Genomic DNA, 21,462 nt, shown 5'->3' with positions numbered 1-21,462 from the left:
AGTGATCCCCGCAACCCACTCGCTCGTCGCGAGATCTTCGAACGTTAAAATCGATACCCAATCGGAACTGTAACTCACGCGCATGAAAAGGAATATCACAGTATGCAATTTCATAAGGGAAACAAATCATGAATAAAAAACGCTCGTATTCCTCAATTTCATTAAAATACCATCAAATTCAAGCATCGAATTTGTACATGAATTTATTCATCCTACGAGCCATCTACTTTATTAAAATACCAATAAATTCAAGCATCGAATTTGTACATGTATTTATTCATCCGAGCAGTGACTAGACTTTCGGTTTATCCTCTCTGATAGTGTAAGAGGTGTCAACAGGAACATCTTGCAAGCATGGTGGTGCACGTCGACTCACAATTCGTTCACGAACCTCTTCTCCAGTGTCGCATGCTACAACCAATAATGTACAACCGTGTTAACTACAAATGTCAATCGATGACTAAAATGTGTAGGAGAAAATGGCAAAACATTTAGAGTACCTTCCAAAGATCTCTGACTTCTACAACCATGTTTGGAGGAAGACCGATGTCATCCCATTGGGCTGTGATGGTTCTGAATTCAGGGGAGCGGTTCAACAGAACGACTACAGTTCTGTATCCAGAGAGAGGTCCTGCCCAAACCTGCATCCAAACTTCCATGATCTCAGAACTTGCGTGCTTCATGGGATGACAGAATGTGAGAACAACTTGCAGTGCCAATTACTAACCTCGTGATCTCCATACTTTCGCACCTTCTTCGCTTGAACATGAGAAAACAAACCATATGTGAAAGCCATGATCATGAGAGCCCCATCGAACTCGTCGCATATGCCTACCTTGGTTTACAGCAATCACTTCCTCGTTGCCAAGGATAGCCAAGGTTTCCTTGGTCATGCTCCTTACATCACAACCGATAATAAGAGGAGCCTGCGAGGATGGATTAGAGTGGAGCAATATATAAATAGAATCTTTACCACGCAGAAAGATAATGAGAGAGAGAGAGAGAGAGAGAGAGAGAGAGAGAGTTATGCTACCTTTGAAGCAGCCTAGAGCTAAAATGCACAATGTACTCATCGTTACTCATACCATGTACTCATCGTTACTCATACCACCATTTCCAACTTCGAGCATGTCTGGATCTATAGACGTAAGCCGACATGTCAGACGTCTTGCACAAAAAATGATGGGATAGGCTAATTATGCAGGCACTTACTATTCCAACCGCTGGGCCTTGCATGCTCAGCGTAAACTTCATTCTGATCTACCCTCGAGACCATACTGCAACATAAAGAAACAACACACATTATGCCACACAAGAACATCAAGAAGAAACAAAGATGAACGACCGTACCTTTCCCATGAATCGTTTATGTCGAAAGTTGTTCTCCAACTATTCCCCAACTTGTCAGCCCAAAGAGCTGGGTGCATGTCTCCCCTGAATCAGAGAGAACAAGAGCAGAGTCGGTCAACGAAGAAGCAAGGATTGTTTGCTCATATTCTCTAGTATTCCTTTTCTTTTTTACCATTCACATAGAGAGACGAAAATTGGTCTGCCTGTTCTCATCAAAGCTCGAGTCATCTCGGGATACCTACATCGATAGTTCTTCCTTGTTTCAGTGGCACACATGAAATCTCACCGAGACGAAAAAAAAGAGAAAAACTTACCGCTTCATCGGTTTCAAATCATCATTGTTACAGTTGTCGTACTTGAGGTAATCAATACCCTGGTACAAGAATAAGAAGAATCAGCAAGCTAATTCGTATCAGAGAAAGCTTCGACAGTTCGACCACGCATGCTCACCCATGAAGTAAAAGTTTCAGCATCTTTCTGCTCATGACCAAGCGAACCTGGCATCGTCTGGTTGCATGTTCGGTGCCTGCAATGCCGGACAAGTCTTATTTCAAGAACTCACAAATCGGGACAATCAGGAAGAGATGATCATGATTCATTGTTCCGCTAGACTTACCCTGCGTCTGAGTAAATACCAAGTTTAAGCCCCTTGCCATGAACATAATCCGCGAGAGCTTTGATTCCTAATGGAAACGTCAACCATTTTGGCACCATATAACCTTTGAAGCATCCATGAATGACCATGAGAGTTGATGAAACACTAAAACAGATGCCTTTAAGTATTTATGAGCAATACACTTGATGCATCATATCATAAACCAGTCAATAAAAACCCATTTACAAACCGTTGAATCGTGATCATGCTCAGCCCAACAATCATCTGCATGTCCATGCCATAGACAATTCATTAGATTTATTCTCTCTAAATCTAAAGAAAATGAAATTGTGAGTGAGGTTGTGAGAGGCATACCTATGTTGACATATCGATATCCAAGTTTAGCAAGCCCAGTAGACACCAATGCATTTGCTATAACACCGAAACAAAGCATCACTGACATGTCATAAACCGATCTAATTTTTTGTTGGAGAAAACCCATCAATATATTTGTACCTATGTTGACATATCAGATATCCAAGTTTAGCAAGCCCAGTAGACACCAATGCATTTGCTATAACACCGAAACAAAGCATCACTGACATGTCATAAACCGATCTAATTTTTTGTTGGAGAAAACCCATCAATATATTTGTACCTTATTCTCTAATTATAGTCTCGTTGATATCACAATAAAAGTAATTCCAAGTGTTCCAACTGCTCTTAAAGTACATCTTATGATCAGAAAAATTTACATGAATCTATCAAATACAAAAAAAAAAAACATACCCCTTGGGAGGAGTCATCCCTAGCCCATTCACGAGAAGATTCCGACGCTCGATGATCGGTCTTGCTTCGATGTCAATCAAGCGTTGGCTACACAACATCACCACCGCAATCACCAAACTGATTTGTGCATATAAATTTATAATCATTATTAATAAAAAAATTAATGAGTCTTACTCGATACAGTTAATTCATGATGTCTTAGGGTAAGCTTTATAACAATACCAAAAATCTCTCTAGAATAAGTTAGTGTAGTAAAGAATCAAGAGCACGATAAAAGGATTCTAAATTATAATAAACTATGATATGATTTATCACGATCTTCTGAATATTTTAATATTATATTATCATAATTTAAATTATAAAATTTATAATAATATATTATTATGATTCTATCAATAATAAAAAACAAGTTTTTCTAAATAATGAAATAATATCGATATCATTGAGATAAAATTATCATAATCTCAGAGATATTTGGAAAATATATTATTATAATTTTAAATTATAAAATATTATCTTGATTTTATCAATAATAAATATTAGATCTCAAAATAAATTTTGAAATTATGAAATAATTTAATAAATATTTTTATAATTATTTTTTAGATAAAATATATAATTATTATATTTTTATAATTTTTATTTGTGCATATAAATTTATAATCATTATTAATAAAAATTTATAACCATACCGAAAATCTTTTTAGAAGACTTAGTGTTACAAAGAACCAAGATCACAATCGATTAATTCTAAATCATGATAAACATAATATGATTTATCATGGTCTCATTAATTTTTTAATGTTATCTTATCATGATCCTAAATTATAGAATTTATAATAATATATTATCATAATTCTATCAATAATAAAGATATTTATTTTCTAAATTATGAAAAAATATAAATATCTTTAAGATAAGATTATCAAGATTTTATCAATATTTTAAGAATATTTTATTATATTTAAATTATAAATTATTGTCATGATCAATAATAAAGATTATGATCTCAATATGATTTCATAAATCATGAAATAATTAAAAAAATATTTTATATCTATTATTAATTAAAAATATAATTATTATATTTTATGATTTTTATTTATTCATATAAATTTATAATTATTATCAATAAATTTATAATTATAAATTTACAATTATTTATAATTTATGACATCGAGATTTATTAACATACCTAAAATCTCTAACAAAGAATAGAATTCAAATATTTGGCATATTAACTTCTTAACAACCAAATTGCCCTATCAAAATCAAAACCAAATGAAGAGTGATCAAATCTGCAAATAACTTCCTAAAATACTATGTACTTTATTATTGCTTAAAAAATTCCCTATCAAAATCAAAACCAAATGAAGAGTGATCAAATCTGCAAATAAGTTCCTAAAATACTTTATCCTATAATGCTTCGAAAATTAGCACGTAATTCAAGAATAGTATGTAACACATTACGCTTACTATGACTACCTTTATTTCATTAATAAAATTCTTAGGGGAAATAAGTCATGAATAAAAAAAGCTCGTATTCCTCAATTTCATTAAAATACCATCAAAATACCAATAAATTCAAACATCGAATTTGATGTATTTATTCATCCGAGAAGTGACTAGACTTTCGGTTCATCCTCTTCTGATAGTGTAAGAGACGTCAACAGGAACATCTTGCAGGCATGGTGATGCACGTCGACTCTCAGTTCGTTCACAAACCTCTTCTCCAGTGTCGCATACTGCAACAACCAATAATGTACAACAATGTTAACTACAACTATCAATCGGTGACTACAATGTATAGGAGAAGATGGCGAAGCATTTGGAATACCTTCCACAATTGTGTTTGGTGGAAGACCGATGTCGTCCCATTAGGCTATGATGGTTCTGAATTCAGGGAAACGGTTCAATAGAACGACTACAATTTTGTATCCAGAGAGAGGTCATAACTTCAATGATCTCAGGACTTGCGTGGTTCATGGGATGATCTCCATCCATTCGCAGCTTCTTCGCTTGAACACCGAGAGGATCTATTCATCAGAAAACAAACCATATGTGAAAGCCATGTTCATGAGAGCCCCATTGAATTCGTTGCATATGCCTACCTTGGTTTACAGCAATCACTTCCTCGTTGCCGAATAGCCAAGGTTTCCTTGGTCATGCTCCTTACATCACTTACATCACAACCGATAATAAGAGAGCCTCTAAGGATGGAATGGATTGGAGTGGAGCAATATGTAAATAGAATCTTCACCATGCAGAAAGATAAAGAGAGAGAGAGAGAGAAAGAGTTATGCTACCTTGGAAGCGGCTCGTAGAGAGAGAGAGAGAAAAAGAGTTATGCTACCTTGGAAGCGACCCGTAGAGAGAGAGAGAAAGAGTTATTCTACCTTGGAAGCGGCCCGGGATCTATAGACCGACTAATTATGCAAGCACTTACCATTCCAACTACCGGGCCTTGCATGCTCAATGTAAACTTCATTCTGACCATACTGCAACATAAAGAAACAACACACATTATGCCACACAAGAACATCAAGAAGAAACAAAGATGAACGACCGTACCTTTCCCATGAATCATTTATTTCCAAAGTTGTTCTCCAACTATTCCCCAACTTGTCAGTCTAAAGAGCCGGGTGCATGTCTCCCCTGAATCAGAGAGAACAAGAGCAGAATCGATCAATGAAGAAGTAAGGATTGTTTGCTCATATTCTCTAATATTCTTTTCCTTTTTTACCTTTCATATAGAGAGACAAAAATTAGTCTGCCTGTTCTCATCAAAGCTGGAGTCATCTCAGGATACCTACATCGACAGTTCTTCCTTGTTTCAGTGGCACACACAAAATCTCACCGAGATGAAAAAAAAGAAAACCTTACCACTTCATTGATTTCAAATCATCATTGTTACAGTTGTCGTACTTGCGATAATCAGCAAGTTAATTCGTATCAGAGAAAGCTTCAATAGTTCGACCATGCATGCTCAACCATGAAGCAAAAGTTTCAGAATCTTTCTGCTCATGACCAAACGAACCTGGCATCATCTGGTTGCATGTTCGGTACCTACAATGCCCAATAAGTCTTGTTTCAAGAACTCACAAATCGAGAGACAATCATGAAGAGATAATCAAGATTCATTGTTCCGCTAGACTTACCTTGCATCCAAATAAATACCAAGTTTAAGCCCCTTGCCATGAACATAATCCGCGAGAGCTTTGATTCCTGATGGAAACGTCAACCTTTTTGGCACCATATAACCCTAGAAGCATCCATGAATGACCATGAAAGTTGATAAAACACTAAAACAGATGCCTTGAAGTATTTATGAGTAATACACTTGATGCATCATATCATAAACCAGTCAATAAAAACTCATTTACAAACCGTTGAATCTCGATCATGCTCAACCCAACAATCATCTGCATGTCCACTCTCTCCAAATCTAAAGAAAATGAAATTGTGAGTGAAGTTGTGAGAGGCATACCTATGTTGACATATTGATATCCAAATTTAGCAAGCCCAGTAGACACCAATGCATCCGCTATAACACCGAAACAAAGCATCACTAGCATGTCATAAACCGATCTATTTATTTTTTATTGGAGAAAACACATCAATATAGTCTCATTAATATCGCAATAAAAGTGAAGTGATTCCAGTGTTCCAACTACTCTTAAAGTACATCTTATGATTAGAAAAATTTACATGAATCTATCAAAAAAGAAAAAAAAAAAACATGAGTCATCCCAAGCCCATGATTCATCGGTCGGTCTTGCTTGGAGGCCAATCAATACACAACATCACCATCGATCATCACCAACGTAGAGAGCATTATAGCGAGGACACCTTAGTATTGATAGGGATTTTCTGTTAGGAAAGATATCGATAAGATTATTACAATCTAATAGATATTTTTAGAATATATTATTATAATTTTAAATTATAAAATATTATCTTGATTACATCAATAATAAAGATTAGATCTCAAAAAGATTTCCGATATGATAATAAAGATTAGATCTAAAAAAGATTTCCGATATGATTTATCACGATCTCCTTAATATTTTAATATTATATTATCATAATCCTAAATTATAGAATTGATAATAATATATTATCATGATTCTATCAATAATAAAGAATATGTTTTTCTAAATTACGAAATAATATAGATATCATTGAGATAAGATTATCACGATCTCATAGATATTTTAATAATATATTATTAAAATTTTAAATTATAAAATATTATTTTGAGTATATAAATAATAAAGATTAGATCTCAAAATGATTTTCGAAATTATGAAATATTTTAATAAATATTTTAATAATTTTTATTTGTGCATATAAATTTATAATCATTATCAATAAAAATTTAGTGAGTCATACTCAACGGTACTGTTAATTCAAGATGTCTTAGGGTGAGCTTTATATCCATACAAAAAATCTGAGATATGTATAAAAGAATCGAGATCACGATTAAGAGATTCTAAATGATGATAAACCATGATATGATTTATCACGATCTCCTTAAATTTTAATATTATATTATCATAATCCTAAATTATAGATTTGATAATAATATATTATCATGATTATATCAATAATAAAGAAAATATTTTTTAAATTATGAAATAGTATAGATATCATTAAGATAAGATTATCAAGATCTAATAGATATTTTAAGCATATTTTATTAAAATTTCAAATTATAAAATATTATCTTGATTATATCAATAATAAAGATTAGATCTCAAAATGATTTTTGAAATTATGAAATAATTTAATAAATATTTTTATAAAATTTATTTGTGCATATAAATTTATAATCATTATAAATAAAATTTTAGTGAGTCATACTCATTGGTACCATTAAATCATGATGTCTTACATTTAGCTTTTTATCCATACCGAAAATCTCTCTAGAATAAGTTAGTGTAACAAATAATCGAGATCAGAGATTCTAAATCATGATAAACAATTAGATTTATAACGATGTTCTTAATATTTTAATATTATATTATCATAATCTTAAATTATAAATTTATAATAATAAAGAACATGTTTTTTAAATTATGAAATAATATATATATCATTGAGAAAAGATTATCACGATATCATAGATATTTTGAGAATATATTATTATAATTTTAAATTATAAAATATTATTTTGATTCTATAAATAATAAAGATTAGATCTCAAATGATTTTTGAAATTATGAAATAATTTAATAAATATTTTTATAAATATTTTTTTTTAAATAAAATATATAATTATTTTTTTATATTTTTATTTATGCATATAAATTTATAATCATTATCAATAAAAATTAGTGAGTGATAATCATCAGTACCGTTAATTCATGATGTCTTAGGGTGAGTTTTATATCCATTACCAAAAATCTCTCTAAAATGAATTAATGTAACAAAGAATCGAGATCACGATTAAGAGATTCTAAATCATGATAAACCATGATATGATTTATCATGATTTTCTTAATATTTTAATATTATATTATCATAATCCTAAATTATAGATTCTATCAATAATAATATGTTTTCTAAATTATGAAATAACATATATATATATATATAACGATCTCATAGATATTTTGAGAATATATTATTATAATTCTAAATTATAAAATATTATCTTAATTCTATTAATAATAAAGATTATACCTCAAAATGATTTATGAAATTATAAAATCATTTAATAAATATTTTATAATTATTTTTAAAATAAAATATATAATCATTATATGTTTATTTGTTCATATATATTTATAATTATTATAAATAAAAATTTAGTGCATCGGTGCCATTAATTCATCATGTCTTAGGGTGAATTTTATATCCATTACCAAAAATCTCTCTAGAATGAGTTAATGTAACAAAGAATCGAGATTATGATTAAGAGATTCTAAATCATGATATGATTTATAATGATCTTCTTAATATTTTAATATTATATTATCATAATCCTAAATTATAGATTCTATCAATAATAATGAACAGGTTTTTCTAAATTATTAAATAATATATATATTATTGACATAAGATTATCACGATCACATAAATATTTTACGAATATATTATTATAATTTTAAATTATAAAATATTATCTTTATTCTATCAATAATAAAGATTAGATCTCAAAATAATTTATAATCATTATCAATAAAAATTTAGTGAGTGATAATTATTGGTACTTGATGACATCTTAGGGTGAGTTTTATATCCATTACCAAAAATCTCTCTAGAATGAGTTAGTGTAACAAAAAATCGAGATCATGATTAAGGGATTCTAAATCATGATAAACTATGATATGTTTTATTACGATCTCCTTAATATTTTGATATTTTATTATCAGAATCTTGAATTATAAAATTTATAATAATATATTATCATGATTCTATCAATAATAAAGATTATATTTTTCTAAATTATGAAATAATATTGATATTATTGAGATAAGATTATCACGATCTCATAGATATTTTGAGGATATATTATTATAATTTTAAATTATAAAATATTATATTAATAATATTCATAATAAAAATTAGATGTCAAAATGATTTATGAAATTATTAAATATTTTAATAAATATTTTTATAATTATTTTTTTAATAACATATATAATTATTATATTTTGATAATTTTTATTTGTGCATATAAATTTATAATCATTATTAATAAAAATTTAGTGAGTTATACTCATCGGAATTAATGATCTCTTAGGGTGAGCTTTATATCAATACAAAAAATCTCTCTAGAATGAGTTATTATAATAAAAAATTGTGATCATGATCAAGGGATTATCACGATCTCCTTAATATTTTATCATTATATTATCACAATCATCATTATAGAATTTATAATAATATTTTATCATGATTCTATGAATAATAAAGAATATATTTTTCTAAATTATGAAATAATATAGATATCAATGAGATAAGATTATCACGATCTCATCGATATTTTGAGAATATATTATTATAATTTTAAATTATAAAATATTATCTTGATTATATCATTGATAAAGATTAGATCTCAAAAAGATTTCCAAAATCATGAACTAATTTAATAAATATTTTTTTTATATAAATATTTTGTTTTTTAAAAAATATAATTATTTTATTTTTATAATATTTATTTGTGCATATAAATTTTTATTATTATTATTAAAATTTTAGAATGAGTTAGTATAACAAAAAATCGTGATCATGATCAAGTGATTATAAATCATGGTTTATCATGATCTCTTTAATATTTTGATATTATATGATCATAATTCTAAATTATAGAATTTATAATAATATATTACCATGATTCTATCAATAATAAAGAATATGTTTTTCTAAATTATGAAATGATATCTATATCATTGAGATAAGATTACCACGATCTTATCGATATTTTGAGAATATATTATTATCATTTTAAAATATAAAATATTATCTTGATTATATTAATGATAAAGATTAGATCTCAAAAAGGTTTCTGAATTTATGAAATAATTTAATAAATATTTTTTTTATAATTATTTTTTAAATAAAAATATATAATTATTATATTTTTTATATTTTTATTTGTGCATATAAATTTATAATTATTATCAATAAAAATTTAGTAAGTCATACTCAATAGTACCATTAATTCATAATGGTGAGCTTTATATTTATACCAAAAATCTATCTAGAATTAGATAGTTTAACAAAGAATCGAGTTCATGATCAAAGTATTCTAAATCATGATAAACTATGATATGATTTTTCACGATCTCCTTAATATTTTAATATTATATTATCATAATATTAAATCATAAATTTTATAATAATATATTATAATGATTCGATCAATAATGAAGAACATGTTTTTCTAAATTATGAAATAATATAGATATCATTGATATAAGATTATCATGATCTTAGAGATATTTGGAGAATATATTATTATAATTTAAAATATAAAATATTATCTTGATTTTATAAATAATAAAGATTAGATCTCAACATGATTTCCGAAATTATGGAATAAATTAATATATTTTTTATAATTTTTAAATAAAAAATATAATTATTATATTTTATAATTTTTATTTATTCATATAAATTTATAATCATTATCAATATAAATTTAGTGAGTCATACTAATCGGTACCTTTAATTAATGATATCTTAGGGTGAGCTTTATATCCATACCAAAAATCTCTCTAGAATGAGTTAGTGTAAAAAAAAAATCGAGATAATGATTAAGGGATTCTAAATAATGATAAACCATGATATGATTTATCATGATCTACTTAAGATTTATCATGATAATCATTGAGATAAGATTATAAATTATAGATAAGATTATCATGATCTTATCGATATTTTGAGAATGTATTATTATAATTTAAATTATAAAATATTATCTTGATTATATCAATGATAAAGATTAGAACTCAAAATGATTTATGAAATTATGAAATAATTTGATAAATATTTTTTATAATTATTTTTGAAATAAAATATATAATTATTATATTTTTATAATGTTTATTTGTACATATAAATTTATAATCATTATCAATAAAAAATTAATGAGTCTACCGCTAATTTATGATGTCTTAATGTAAGCTTCATATTCATACCAAAAATCTCTTTAGAATGAGTTAGTATAATAAAGAATCGAGATCATGATAAAAGGATTCTAAATCATGATAAACCATGATATGATTTTTCACGATCTTCTTAATATTTTAATATTATATTATCATAATCTTAAATTATAAAATTTATAAATAATATATTATTATGATTCTATCAATAATAAAGAACATGTTTTTCTAAATTATGAAATAATATCGATATCATTGAGATAAGATTATCATGATCTCATAGATATTTGGAGAATATATTATTATAATTTTAAATTATAAAATATTATCTTAATTTTATCAATAATAAAGATTAGATCTCAAAATAATTTTCGAAATTATGAAATAATTTAATAAATATTTTTATAATTATTTTTTAAAATAAAATATATAATTAATATATTTTTATAATTTTTATTTCTGCATATAAATTTATAATCATTATCAATAAAAATTTGTAGTCATACTGAAAATCTCTTTAGAAGACTTAGTGTAACAAAGAACCAAAATCACAATCGATTGATTCTAAATCATGATAAACATGATATGATTTATCATGGTCTCCTTAATTTTTGAATATTATATTATTATGATTATAAATTATAGAATTTATAATAATATATTATCATGATTCTATCAATAATAAAGAACTTGATTTTCTAAATTATGAAATAATATAGATATCTTTGAGATAAGATTATCAAGATCTTATTGATATTTTGAGAATATAATGTTATAATTTTAAATTATAAATTATTATCATGACTCTATCAATAATAAAGATTATGATCTCAATATGATTTCATAAATTATAAAATAATTAAAAAAATATCTTATATCTATTATTAATTAAAAATATAATTATTATATTTTGTAATTTTTATTTATGCATATAAATTTATAATTATTATCTATAAAAATTTAATGAGTCATACTCACCAATACCATTAATTTATGACATCTTAGGGTGAGATTTACTAACATACTAAAAATCTATCTAAAATAACTTAATGTAACAAAAAACAGACATCATGATCGATGGATTCTAAATCATGATAAATTATGATATGATTTATCATTATTCTAAATTATAAATATTAATATTAATATTTTTTATATTATATTATTATGATTCTAAATTATAAAATTTATGTCTACAAAATCTAGACATAAATACATTCGTTTTCTTTTTTTTTTCCTCGCAGCAATAGTCGCATCAGAAAAGAACACAATAGTTCTGCAAGCATGGATGATTAAGTAATGACATGACATAAATTACAATGACTCAGATGATCTCATTAGCAGTAATAGACTTCAACATAATACACATATAATTCAAATACTTGGCATATATGAGCTAACAATATTACCCAGCATCACTATAGATCCCAAGTTTCAACCATTTTTATATTATATTATTATGATTCTAAATCCTTTATGCCTGAGGGGAATGTTGACTTCTTAGCGACCAAATTGCCCTATCAAAGTCAAAACCAGACGAAGAGTGATCAAATCAGCAAATAAGTTCCTAAAATACTATGTACTTTATTATCCTATAATGCTTGCAAGTAGAAAATTATAAGCACGCAATTCAAGAATAATCTGTAACACATTTTGATGTCCAGCGAAGGATTCAAGAAATAAAATACATATATTAAACAGAGGATTAGTGGGACGTGTACGATGGCGGGATGACTCCTCGGCATTTTGTTACAGAGGTTGTCGTGGCACGGCACAGGGATGGAATGGGATCCCCGCAACCCACTCGCTCGTCGCTTGATCTTCGAACGTTAAAGTTGATCCCCGATTGGAACTGCAGCTCACGCGCATGAAAAGGGATGTCACAGTATGCGATTTCTTGGGGGAAACAAGTTATGAATAAAAAAGCTTGTGTTCCTCAATTTCATTAAAATACCATCAAATTCAAGTATTGAATTTGTACATAAATTTATTCATCCTACGAGCCCTCTACTTTATTAAAATACTAGTAAATTCAAGCATCAAATTTGTACATGTATTTATTCATCCAAGTAGTGACTAGACTTTCGATTCATACTCTTCTGATAGTGTAAGAGGTGTCAATAGAAACATCTCGTAGGAATGGTGGTGCACGTCAGCTTTCAGTTCGTTCACGAACCTCTTCTCCAGTGTTGCATGCTGCAGCAACCAACAATATACAACTTGTTGAATCTTGTATTTTGATGATGAAACCAATTGATAATTATGTTTATATTTTAATATGTGTTTTGAGTGACGTAGGATGCTTCGATCAGGATGAGACAATTAAAGCAGGAAAAATCATGTTGGGCCGGAGGAACATGTCAGAAGATTGGACGTTGGGTCGATGGATCAGTCGACGTATCAACAGAAGGCTTCGGGCCATGGACTCGGGCATCGGGCCAAGAAGAGCAGGTATTGCACCAAGGATATCGGAGTTGCGGAGTCAACTGGCCGATTGGGCAATAGGCCGCAGAAGAGGACGATGCACTGAAGAATCGGACGAAGCGTTGAGGGACCAATGACATGTCGGACAACTTGATTAATGCTTAGTATTAATTCTCTAGATCGAAGTTTGTTTTACATGTGCAGGATTAACTACGATGGAAGTAAGACATGCACTAGGAGTTGACGGAGTCAAAACCATGATCACATTGGGGGTTTGAGAGTTTAATGGAAGTCCGGACGGTCGTCGGAGGTTTTACGGGAACAAATCCGAGAAGTCCAAGAGCGTGCCAAAGAAGCTCGTCAGAACTCACCAAGTGGATCGTCGCAAGTCCAGGAGTTTGTCGGAAGTCCGTTGGAGCATCACCGAGGGTTCGTCGGATGTTCGCTGGAAACTCACCGGAAGAAGTGATTGACACACCGGAGCATGTTATAGTAAATGTCTTAAGAAATTTCATAGTTAGTATGTAGATTAAGCTAGGAATGGGAGGTGATCCCATTAACTTAATCTGGGGGCAATTGGGCCCTTGACAGACCCAAATTGGGTCGAATGGATCAGCCCATTCGGACCCAGATTTCCTGGCCGGCGGTGGCACCACCCAGGAGCTCCGTCTCCTAGGAAAGCTAGGCGGTACAACCGCCTAGGTCAGGTGGTGGCACCACCTGGGCTCAATCTCTGAGCGAGACTGGGCGGTGGAACTAGCCCAATCAGGCGGTGGCACCGCTAGAGCTCGGTCTCCGAGCTCTGTTAGGTGGTCGTACCACCTAGTCTGGCGATAGTACCGCCAGGACCCCGAAAATCCGGGAGATGACATTTTTTAGCTCCAAATTCAAACCAGTTTGGGGCCTATATATACCTCACCCTTTCTTGGATGAAAGGGCACCGAAAATCCAATCTTACTTTGTGATTTGTAGAGCTTAAAAGTGTTGTAAAGGTTAGAAATTCTCCTCCCTCTTTTCTTCCAAGTTTTGATCTTTCAAGAGAGGAGAGAAAATTTTGTAAGGGTTGTCTCCTAAGCCCGTCAAAAGGAGTGAAACTATAAAAGGGTGGTTGGCCTTCTGTCACGGCCTTAGCTGGAATTGCCTAAAGTGTGAGGCACCCTTGCGGCCGAGACGCGAACTTAGCTTGCGTTGCCTAAGTCGCGCTTCGCCCTTGCGATTTGCGTCCGCAAAGATCAGCCCACTTGTAACCTCTCGCAGGTCCCGAAGGACCTATAAAAGGAGAAAGTTGGTTAGTTCAAAGAACGAGCGACGGACAAGTCCCGACGTCTCGCGAAAAGGGAAAGCTTTACAAGCAATTCAGCGAGCACCTTGCGTGCACAAGAGAAAAGAGGGAGAGGGGGAAAACAAGGGCTTTAGAAGGTTGAACGAATAGCTGCAAGCCCACAAAAAGCTGCTCACCGAGTCCCGGGCACGACAACAAGTTCCCGTCAAGGCAACGTGCGAACTTACGAAGGAGTGTTCAATGCCCAGTACTGCCTTGTGCCACCCGGGGGGTTCCAAGGGGCTGAGATGGCTGATGTTTTGGTGAGCGGAGGTGGATTCCAGAAATCAGCCTGCGGCATAAGAAAACGGAGTTGTTTTGGGCTGTTTTGGGGCGGTTTTGCTCGGTTCGGTGAGCGATCGCTTTGTAATGCTGCAGCTTGTTCGAAATTATATTTTTACAAGCAAAATGACTCAAAACCAAGGCAAAACAGGCTGCCAAGTAGCTGTACATGTAGATGAGAGCGACAAATGGTTCGTTGAATAGAGTTGTTGCAGGTGCACAATGATTGTTCATGACATTCTCCCCCACTTAAACTGTCGATGCCCTCGTCGACGCTTGTTGGTAGTTGTTGATGATTGCTTCTTCATGTCATAGGGCATCTTTAGGCTCCCAACTTGCTTTAGTTCGGGGAAGCTTTCGCCACTTCACCAAGTACTATGTCTGCTCAGCTCCGTTGGGTAGCTTTATCTTACGGTCCGCCAGAATGGTTTCAACTTGCTGGCGTGAAGAACGTTGTAAATTTTGAACCACGCCGGCAGTTGCAACTTGTAAGAGACGTTGCCTACCCTGCTGATAATTGGGAAGGGCCCTTCATACTTGCGCACCAATCCTTTGTGAACTTTGTTCCTAAAGAATTGAAGTGATGCTGGTTGGAGCTTTACCAACACCAAATCGCCAACTTTGAACTCTTGCGGTCGCCTTCCCAAGTCTGCCCACTTCTTCATCCTTTTTGCTGCCTTCTCCAAGTATGCCCGCGCAATATCTGCATTTTGATGCCACTCCTTTGCGAAATGGTAGGCTGACGGACTACTCCCAGTATACCAAATTGTCATGGTGTGTAGAGTCGACGGTTGTTGTCCTGTAATGATCTCGAAGGGGCTCTTGTTGGATGCAGAGCTTCGCTGCAAGTTGTAGGAGAATTGGGCAATGTCCAACAGATTCACCCAATCTCGTTGGTTGGCACTCACGTAGTGCCGAAGATATTGCTCTAGGAGCGAGTTTATACTTTCAGTCTGGCCATCCGTCTAGGGGTGGAGTCTTGTGGAGAAGTATAACTTTGACCCCAACAATTTGAATAGCTCGGTCCAGAATTGTCCTAGGAACTGAGTGTCTCGATCACTAATGATATTATGCAGGACTCCCCAATACTTCACCACATCCTTCATCATTAGCTTGGCCACCTCTTCTGTTGAACAGTGTAGGGGAGCAGCAATGAAAGTTGTATACTTTGAAAACCGATCGACCACCACGAGTATCGATCCGAGTCTCCCTACAAGTGGCAAGCTTGATATGAAGTCAAAGGAAATGCTCTCCCATGGTCTTTCTGGTACGGGCAACGGCTCCAAAAGTCCCACCGGCTTCTGCTGCTCCACCTTGTCTTGTTGGCAAGGCATGTTCGAACATATTCCTCCGCATCAGTCCCCATCTTCGGCCAGTAGAAGGCCCTCTCCACGAGAGCCAACGCTCTGTGAATGCTTGGGTGTCCAGCCCAAAGGGAATCGTGACACTCTTTTAAGAGTTCATGCCTCAAATTGTCCACTCGAGAAACATAAACCCTATTCCCTTTTGTGTAAACGAGTCCCTCCTGGACCCAAAATCGTTGTGCCTTGCCTTCTTTGATGAGCTGCATCAGGATAACTGCCTGGGGGTCACTATACAGTCTATCCCTGATCCTGGAAAGGAAGTTGGAGTGTAATTGACTTGCTTGGCCTCCGCCCTCCAATTGTACGTCATTCACATGCTCAACTTTCCGACTCAATGCATCGGCCACGACATTTGCCTTCCCAAGCTTATACTCCATTGCCATATCAAATTCAGCTAGGAAGTCCTGTCATCGCGCTTGCTTTGGGGAGAGCTTCTTCTGAGTTTGGAAATAGCTCAGAGCGATGTTGTCCGTCCTCAGCACAAATCGCGACCTGAGGAGATAGTGTCGCCAAACTCACAGACAGTGGATCACCACTGTCATCTCCTTCTCATGCATTAGATATCGCCACTCGGTCTCGTTGAGTTTGCGGTTCTCGTAGGCCACCGGATGACCCTCCTGCATGAGTACTCCCCCAATAGCGAAGTCCGAAGCATCTATATGGACTTCAAAAGGTTCCCCATAGTCTAGTAATTTGAGCACTGGTTCTTCCATAATAGCAACCTTCAGATCTTGGAATGCTATTTCACATTTGTCCGACCACTTCCAAGGCTGCTCTTTCTTCAGTAACTCTATTAGTGGAGTTGCATGCTTCGAGTACCCCGCTATGAAGCGTCGATAGTAGTTGACGAAACCAAGGAAGGATCTCAACTTTGGCACCTTATTTGGAGTTCGCCATTCTGCAACTGCTTGCACTTTTGATTTGTCCATGCGAATGGAACCATTATCGATTTGATGCCCCAAGAATAAGATCTCCGTTTGGGCGAAGTAGCATTTCTCCCTTTTTATGAACAAAGTGTTCTCCCTGAGAACCTTGAAAATTGTCCGAAGGTGCTGGACATGCTCCTCGAGCGTTTGGCTGTATATGACGATATCGTCTAAGTAGACGACCACGAACTTGTCCAAATACTCGAATGGTTAGTTCATGAGAGTGCAGAATGTAGCTGGAGCGTTGGTTAAGCTGAAAGGCATCACCAAGAACTCAAACGCTCCATACATGGTCACACAGGTAGTCTTTGCTTCATCGCCTTCAGCGATGCGCACCTGCCAATACCCCAACCGAAGGTCGAGTTTCAAGAAATACTTGGCTTTGCCCAACTGGTCAAACAAGTCCGCGATGAGTGGGATGGGATACTTATTCTTCATTGTCACTTTATTAAGGGCTCGGTAATTGACGCATAGTCGGAGGCTCCCATCTTGTTTCTTCTGGAAGAGAATTGGAGCTCCGAAAGGTGCTTTAGAGCTGCAGATAAGACCACTGCTTAGCAGTTCGCCTAATTGCTTTATGAGTTTCACCAACTCTGGCGAGGACATGCGGTAGGGTGGTCTCGCTGGAGGTTTCACTCTTAGCTCCAGCTCGATGCTATGATCCACGCCTCTGCGTGGTGGAAGAGTCTTCGGCAACTCGGGTGGCATAACGTCATTGAACTCTTTCAGGATGTTCGCCACCACAGCAGGTTCTTGAATGGCCTTCTCGTCGAGTGGCTCTAGCTTCATAGTAGCCACGAATGTTAATTCACCTTTTCGCACCCCTTTCTTCAGTTGTAATGTCGATATGTGTTGGGGCTCCTTGGGTCCTCTCCGAGAGACGGGAACCACGCAGGGGTCGTCACCTCCCATTATACACAGGGAGTTCAAGAACGGCATTAGCACCAACTTTGCCATGTGCATGAACTCCATTCCAAGAATCACTTGGAAGTCGTCCAATGACACTGCCATCATGTTGGTGTTCCCGCTCCATGTCCTGATTTTGATGGGAACTCCCTTTGCCAACTTGAAGATTTGCCTGGCCTCCGAGTTACCACCTTCATCCGACTTGGGCTCTTCTCCAAGATCAACCCAAGTCGCTTTGCTTCTCGATTGACTATGAAGTTGTGGGTAGCGCCCGTGTCCACCATTGCTCGGGTTGTTTGGTCGTTTAGTTTGATGTCCACATACATCAGCTCACTACTTCTTGCTTTTTGTAGCTTTGTCTTCATGTTCTCCCCCACTTGACCCTGCATGCCGTTCAACAAATGTATTGCTCCCATCTGGGGTCCTTGCGACTCCTCGTCATCGCTGTTGGATTCAGAACTGCTCGAACTAAGAGCAACAACTTTGCCCTTGTCCGATGGTGGGGGGGGGGGGGTGGGGGGGTGGATGGAAGCCGTTAAAGTAATGAGTGCCTATTTTTTTGTGGGCACTCCCTCACCATATGCGGTCCTCCACACAAGAAGAATCCTCCAGGTTTTGTGGTCTTGCCTTTCAGGTTTGGCCCTTTGTGGGAACTCTTCTTCTTTTGTTCGCCCCCGAGCTCCTTCCCTCGAGAATGTTTTGGAGGGCGATTGCTTAAAGATTGTTTCCTTCTCCTAGGGTCTTCGGAGGAAACAAAGTCAGTGAGCCTTTCTGCAGCAGTAATTGCCCCGACCACATCGGTAGCATTCCTTCGATTTAGTTCCTGTTGAGCCCATGGCTTCAAACCATCGAGGAAGCTGAAAAACTTATCCTTCTCGGACATGTCTTGTATGTCCAGCATTAGTGCAGAAAATTGTTTCACATAGTCTCAGATGGTGGTACTATGGCGGAGTTGTCTCAACTTCCTTCTTGCAACGAACTCTGTGTTCTCCGGTAGGAACTGAGCTCTCAACTCCTGCTTCAAGTCCTCCCATGTGTCAACCCGACACCGACCTTGTTGGATCTCCTCCCAATAGGTTCGCCACCAAAGTTTCGCGTCTCCGTTCAGATACATTGTTGCTATAGAAACTTTGGTATCTTCAGAATCGGGCCTCGTAGCTCGAAAGTATTGTTCCATATCGAACAGAAAGTTCTCAAGCTCTTTGGCATCTCTAGCCCCTCCATATCCATGAGGCTCGGGTGCCCTCAAATTTTGTGGTGGTGCAACGCGGGTGTTGCTTCCTCCCGCATTTAGTGCTCTAGTGAGCATAGTCACCCTTGAAGTGAGTTTCGCCACAACTTCCTGCAGGTGTTGCACGGAGTCTTTGGTGTCATCTGAAAGTCGGTCGACTAGGGCCTCGACCTTGTTGATCCTAGACTCTGCTTCCTCTTGTGAACTCTCTACCCCGACAAGCCTTTGTTGGCCATGGTAGAGTTCTTCCATGCTCGCTTCAAGAACATCCAGGTGGGTTTCCGCCATTGTGAGTCTCTCCTTATGACTCTTTTTCCCCGTTAGCGCTCTAGATTGCGCTTCCTTTGCTCGCAGAGAGTAGCCAACTTCTCGCTCATCATGTTCGCTGCCGCGCTCCTCTTAAGCGGCTCCAACAGCATGAGAGCAAGTGTGCACATGCAACCCACCTGCGGTTGCTTGGGGCAAGGGTCCGGCTTACCCCGTCTTGCTTGATTCACCATGATGCTTTGCCATGGCGAAGTTGCGAAGTTCCTTCGCTGCTCGCTCAAAGTGCTTGCCCACTCTGATACCATAATGTCATGGCCTTAGCTGGAATTGCCTAAGGCGTGAGGCACCCTTGCGGTCGAGACGCGAACTTAGCTTGCGTTGCCTAAGTCGTAGAGCACTCTTGCGGCAAAGACGCGAACTTAGCTTGCGTTGCCTAAGTCGCGCTTCGCCCTTGCGATTTGCGTCCACAAAGATCAGCCCACTTGTAACCTCTCGCAGGTCCCGAAGGACCTGTAAAAAGAGAAAGTTGGTTAGTTCGAAGAACGAGCGATGGACAAGTCCCGACGTCTCGCGAAAAGGGGAAGCTTTACAAGAAATTCAGCGAGCACCTTGCATGCACAAGAGAAAAGAGGGAGAGGGGGAAAACAAGGGCTTTAGAAGGTTGAACGAACAACTGCAAGCCCACAAACAGCTGCTCACCGAGTCCCGGGCATGACTACAAGTTCCCGTCAAGGCAACGTGCGAACTTGCGAAGGAGTGTTCAATGCCCGGTACTATACCGAAGCCCCATCCAGCCCTGTGCCACCCGGGGGGTTCCAAGGGGCTGAGATGGCTGACATTTTGGTGAGTGGAGGTGGATTCCAGAAATCAGCCTACGACACACGAAAACGGAGCTGTTTTGGGCTGTTTTGGGGCGGTTTTGCTTGGTTCGGTGAGCGATCGCTTTGTAATGCTACAACTTGTTCAAACTTACATTTTTACAAGCAAAATGACTCAAAACTAAGGCAAAACAGGCTGCCAAGTAGCTGTACATGTAGATGAGAGCGACGAACGGTTCGTTGAACGGAGTTGTTGCGGGTACGCGACGATAATGACATTTCGCCTATTGAAGGAAGGCCTATAGTGGACGTCAGTGACCTCATCGAAGGAGGAAGCCAAAAGTGGATGTAGGTCAAGATTGATCGAACCACTCTAAATCTCAGTTTGCATTTACTTTCTGTTCTCTATCTTAACTGCAAACTGCATCCATAGCTTTACTTTTACTGCACTTCGCCTAATCTAAGTTAAAGAAATTTTAGAATCGGCTTTTTTACCGAAATCGTTTTTATCGTACAAACGTTGTTTTAAATCATCGAAAGTTTTCCGATGCACTAATTCACCCCCCTCCCCCCC

General features: G+C 35.3%; 1 pseudogene; it reads right to left on the bottom strand.

Annotated features, from left to right (window-relative positions):
* Positions 1-273: 273 nt before the first annotated feature.
* LOC135586303 (alpha-galactosidase 1-like) lies at positions 274-17,669 on the bottom strand (annotated as a pseudogene).
* Positions 17,670-21,462: the final 3,793 nt, after the last annotated feature.

This window comes from Musa acuminata, chromosome BXJ2-8, assembly GCF_036884655.1.
Source record: "Musa acuminata AAA Group cultivar baxijiao chromosome BXJ2-8, Cavendish_Baxijiao_AAA, whole genome shotgun sequence".
Lineage (NCBI taxonomy): Eukaryota > Viridiplantae > Streptophyta > Magnoliopsida > Zingiberales > Musaceae > Musa > Musa acuminata.
This window is presented reverse-complemented; position numbering and strand designations above follow the sequence as displayed.